Source organism: Arvicola amphibius, chromosome 6, assembly GCF_903992535.2.
Source record: "Arvicola amphibius chromosome 6, mArvAmp1.2, whole genome shotgun sequence".
Taxonomy (NCBI): Eukaryota; Metazoa; Chordata; class Mammalia; order Rodentia; family Cricetidae; genus Arvicola; species Arvicola amphibius.
Genome location: NC_052052.2, coordinates 46953140 through 46959139, shown reverse-complemented (window position 1 = coordinate 46959139; position 6000 = coordinate 46953140).

Here is a 6000-nt window from a genome sequence, read left to right as displayed (position 1 = left end):
TGTCTCTCTCTGTCTCTGTCTGTCTCTGTCTCTGTCTCTCTCTCTGTCTCTGTGTCTCTGTCTCTGTCTCTCTCTCTCTCTCTCTCTCTCTCTCTCTCTCTCTCTCTCTCTCTCTCTCTCTCTCTCTCTCTCCACCCTCTCTCTTCCTATTTCTGAGAAATACATAGTAAGAGTAGCAGGAGAAGGGAGAACCCAGAGACTTGGGTTTCCATCTCAGCTCGGCGGCCTACTAGCTAGAAACTGGGTCAACGTCAGTAAACCTTTGGAGCTTCAGTTTCCTCTGTTTAAAGCCCCGATAGTCTTGTTTTCTCTGTTTTGATGTCAAATGATAGGGCAGAGGATGCATATTAAGTGTTCACAAATGATATGCTGTTTGCCATGGTGGGACCTCAGACGCTCCTGCCTGCCACCACTGGTCCATCTTTACTGGTCCCCAAACAGATGATTTCGCCAACCAATAGAAAGTGAGGAATGTCTGTGCTCCAGGATTAAGTATTTCTACTTCACAGTGAGCCACACTTGCTGAGATCTGCTGCCATGCAGATGTTAAGAAGCAAGCACTCACTTCTATGCTAGGAGACTCAGTTCTGTTTCATGAGTTTGCAGCTCAGTCTCGTTGTGGCCAGGTATTGTTTTGAATGTGAGGCCTCATTGTAACCTCAGCATGTGCAAAGGGGACTCGTGGTGACTTGGAGATGCCGCATCTCATTTGTGGAAATCTGATCAAGTGATTCCCATGGGAGTTCAGCAGAGGTCTTTTAGAGGGAGCCTCTTAATAATGAGATCCAAGAAATGGCCTGTCATTGAAGTGGCTTTGCACCTCCCCAATACAGATGGATGAGAACTTCTGGTTCTATCTGTTTCAGTCTAAGGACAGAACTGGAGGTGAAGCTTCTTGCACCTCCCTCTTCTCATTCCCTTGTTCTTTCACTCCTTCCTTTTACTTAATTTGAGGCAGGGTTTCTTTCAGCCTCGGCTAGGCTAGAAATTACATGTTTTAGGGTGAACCTCTAATCATTCTGCTCTACCTCACTGGGGTCACAGGCATGTGCCCCCCCCCCCCCCATGACCAGTTTATGTGATGCTGGGCTTGAGCCCAGAGCTTCAGCTATGTTAGGCAAGCACTAAACCAACCGAGCCACATTCCTGCCTTCCCACCTCCCATAACCTTTTCTAATATTTTCTTCCTTTTTTTGGGGGGGGGTAACATTTTGGGGGTAAGATTTTCTGGGGTTTGACTCTGTGTGTGAAACTCTACTGGACTCTGTCACAGTAAACAAAGCAGCCACAGTTCCTAGCAGGTGGCTAATCATCCATACTTGAAGAAACAACGAGAGAAAGTGTTTGCTGGCAGACACGCATGAAGCAGCATGTTGTGTGTTATTGCTCTGGAGAGGTGGTGAACCAGTTCCAACCTGGTGACAAGTAAACACTACTGGGACCCTCTGGAGAGGAGGTAAGGCCACCAGACAAAGCCCATGGGGATCTGCATTCTTCTCCAAACAGGTATGGCACTCATATTTTTTTCTTTCTTTTTCATTATTTAAAATAGCTACACAGCTAATGGTATCTTCTTTGTAGAGATGGAACGATAGGACTTTGATCCTTAGGACTAAAGGGAAGAACATCTCCCCTGAATCTGAAACAACAACATCCTGAAGTTAGTTGGGATTGGGGTGGTGTTCTGTCAGGACATGGATTCTGTGCATTTTTCTCGTGCTTCCTTCTGGTTGCTTTTCTGAGCTTACCTGTGATATTTCCTCCCTCACATCTCGTATGGGTTATGCTGAGGACCACATGTGCCTGACCACAGAAACCCTAGGTTGTACAGTTACACTGTGTAGAAACACAGGCTCAGAGAAACTATGCTTTGCACAGGTGACTTGTGTAGCAAAAAAATAGCCCTTGGGATTCAAATCCATGTTTTGATTCATACACTTGATATATAGAAGTGCATTCACACATATCACACACACACACAATACATGCATATATTGTATGACTAAATATACATATATAAAAATGTACAGAGATGCATATGTAATCTATAGTGTCACAAATACCTGCGTATATATAAGCATATGTACAGACATACATATGACTATATATTTCCTGATATGATGGTTATAATGGTTACATGCCCCGCCCCCATCATTGCTGTGGTTGTAGTAGTTTTGATGCAAGGTCTTGCTATGCAGATCACAGCTATGTGCAGTAACCCTCTAGCCTCTGCCTCTGGAGTAGTAGAATTAAAGGCACATGATGTGCCAGCACACCTGGCTCCCCTCCTGGCATATCATAACATAATGTTTGAGAATAAAGATTTGTTCCAACAAACATTTTGCTGCAGATGTTATTGACTGACTACCTTGATGTCACCTGCCCATCTTGTTCTAATCTGTTGCCTTATCAGAAAATGATTCTTAATGCCACGTGGGGTCAATACATAAACGACTTCACTAATATAGAGTGAAAACATAGAGAAGCAGTTGCTTATTAAGTGATACACTTTGATCGATATGTATGTGTACTGGTTTGTTTTTGTTTTGTCTATTGTCAATGTGTCACAAACCTAAATGTACCTGGGAAGAGGAAATTTTAATTGGAAAAGAATCTTCAAAGGAAAATACCTTCATCAGACTGGTCTGCAGACAAGTCTATGGAGGGATTTCTTTGATTAATGATTGATTGATAAGGAAGGAGCGGGGCTACCTCTCGGAAGGTGGCCCTATGGTATATTAAAAACAAACTAAGGGCTGGAGAGATGGCTTAGTGGTTAAGAGCACCGGCTGCTCTTCCAGAAGATCCAGGTTCAATTCCCAACACTCATGTGGCAGCTCACAACTGTCTGTAACTCCAGTTCCAGGGCTCCAGACACACACGGCAAAATACCAATGCACATAATAAACAAAAACAAACAAATAAATACATTAAAGAAAAGCAAACTAAGCTGAGCAGTGGTGGCACACACCTTTAATCCCTGCATTTGGGAGGCAGAGGCAGGTGATCTCGGCGAGTTTGAGGCCAGCCTGGTCTACAGTGAGTTATAGGACAGCCAAGGCTACACAGAGAAACCCTGTCTCAAAATCCCCCCCCCCCCCAAAAAAAAACAAACAAAAAAAAAAAACTGAGGATACCATGGGGAACAAACAAGTAAGCAGCTCGCCTTTATGGCTTCTGCTTTGGTTCCTGCCTCCCAGTTCTTGCCTTGGCTTACCACAATGGACTGTGATTTTGGATATGGAAGCCACATAAATCCTTTCCTCTTCGAATTGCTTCGGGTTGTGGAGTTCATTTCAGCACTAGACATGTAATGAAGACAATGTATATGCATACATGTTCTCTCTGCCATCAAATTACGAGTTTAGAGACAGATTTGATGTTTGAAGACCTGAGACCTAGGGTGCACCTGACACTTCCATCTAAAACTTTTTTTTTAAAGTTGAGCAAATAACTATTGGGTTCTTCCCCCCCCCCCCCGCCCCTGCTGGTTAGATAAGAACAGTCTCATATTCTTTCCTGCATCTTGAGAACCTACTGAGCTGAGCTAAATGTTAGAACTCCAGAGAACAAAAGTCATCCTCTCTGTAGCTTCCTTGTAGCTAGCACTGGTGCCTAAGACTTGCAGGGATGAGAGTGTAATATGCATATCCCAGGATTCAACAGCAGCTTAAAAACACACAGCCCTTGACCCCAGGTCCCAGAACATACTATGTGCCTATGTAGATGGTATAGAGGTGACAGGATCCTGCACGCAAGAAGCCCACCCTTGTAAAACAAACATCATACATATCGCAGTAAGTGATGGTCCTGCCAAGACAAGGAGGGGACTATCATGATGACCACATAATGAAAGCATATGCTAAAATGATAGAAACCATACAAATTGGGGAATTTGCAATTAGGGAATTGATCCTAGTGAGGTAAGATGGGGCCAAGGGTGCTTCTAAGAGAAGTCGCCCACATATGTATTCTTGTGCTTGAGGGAGGGGGTAGAGGGGGTAGAGGACACTAGAGGCTGCCCTTGGGTGTTGTCCTCAATCACTCTATGTTGTAGGAGGCTGCTTGTTTTGTTTCCCGAAACAATCACACAGAAACCATATTATTTGCAATATTGTTTGGTCAATAGCTTAGGCATATTTCTGGCTAACTCATATCTTAATTTAACCCATTTCCATTAATCTGTGCATCACCACTTGGCAGTGGCTTACCGGCAAAGTTTTAGCATGTCTGTCTCTGGCGGCTCCATGGCTTCTCCTTGACTCTGCTTCCTTTTCCCAGCATTCAGTTTAGTTTTCCCTACCTAGCTCTACTCTACCCCATCACAGGCCTAAGACAGTTTCTATTAACCAATGGTATTCACACCATACAGAGGGGGATCCCACATCAACTCACCACTTAATTTTTTGTGACAGAGTCTCTCAGTGAGCCCAGAGTTGATTGGCTATGCTGGGTCCACCTGTCTCTACCATCCCCTCACCCTACACCTTGTTACAGAGAAACACCACAATGTTTGGTTTTTGCTTGGGTTCTGGACATCTAAATTGGGGCCCTCATGCTTGCATGTAGGAGGCATCTTACTGGCTGAGTTCTCTCTTTAGCCCAGAAGGTCAGTTCTTAAAACCAAAGAGAAGCTGGAAGATGTTACCATCAAGTAAAACAAACACTAAATATGATCTCTTTTTCCTGCATTGCCTCTGGTAGTTAGTCCTAAGCAAATCCTATAACCTGATGCCTGTTACTTTTCCATTGCTGAGATAAGACACCATGACCAAGACAACTTAGAAAAGAAAACATTTAATTGGGGGCTCATGGTTCCAGAAAGTTAGGAGTCATGGTGGGAGCATGACAACAGGCAGGAGTGGCTGGCGCTGGAGCAGTAGGCGAGAGCTCACATCTTGAGACACAAGCATGAGGCAGAGAGAGAAAGAGAGAGAGAGAGAGAGAGAGAGAGAGAGAGAGAGAGAGAGAGAGAGAGAGAGAGACAGAGAGAGAGAGAGAGACAGAGAGAGAGAGAGAGAGAGAGAGAGAGAGAGAGAGAGAGAGAGAGAGAGAGAGAGAGAGAGAGAGAGAGAGAGCGCTAACTGGGAATGGATTCACCTCCTCCAACAAGGCTACACCTTCTAATCGTTTCAAATAGTTGATAGAATTGGGGACCAAGTAGTCAAACATAGGAGCATGGGGGGGGGTGCATTCTCGTTTAAACCATCATATCTGCCTACCCACGGCTCTAATTTCTAAAACTCTAGGAGCAAATTTCAGTTTGTGAAAAAGACAATGGATGCTTTGCACACAGACACTTGGATCAGCTCTCCAGCACACACAATGCAGCCCACTTGTTTCCACACGGTGGTTCTCAGAGAGCCGGATTTAGGAGGCAGGAACAACAGGAAAGTTAGCCGTGCCTAGCCATATTTAGGAAGGCAGGTGAGCGCTATGAACTCTGCTTCGGCTTTCTTTTACGCTTTTATTTTTTTTATTTACGCTTGTAATGGAGTTAGAGGGATTTCCATAGAGAGACAGACAGAACCCAGTGGGAGGTCAGAGCAAAGGCCTGAAAGTAATACTTGGAGTTAAACTCTGGGTCGTCGCTCATCTCTGAGTGACCTTCGGCTATTTGTTGCAATTCCCTAAGCCTCAGTGTTTGTTACCTAAAATTCGGTATTAAGATACTACCTCCTACGGATGTCCTGAGATTAAAGGATGATGAGTCACACAGACTGAAGGTAGACTCCAGAGTACGGTGCTGGGCACACAATAGCTGGTTACAAACCAAGTCCGCTGCGCCCACGAGGTCGAGCTATTGTTACTAATAACATCGAGGAGAGAGTTAGGTTCAAACGCCAGTTGCCTCCTTCCTAGATCTCTGTCAGGCGAAAAGTCAGAGTTCTCGAACTTAAAAGGGACTTTGGGTGGTGGGTGGGTGGAACCTGTAACGCGTGAGACCCGAGATCGCCTGAGTGGGCCGAGGTGGGGAGAATGGCAAGAGAACGCCTGACC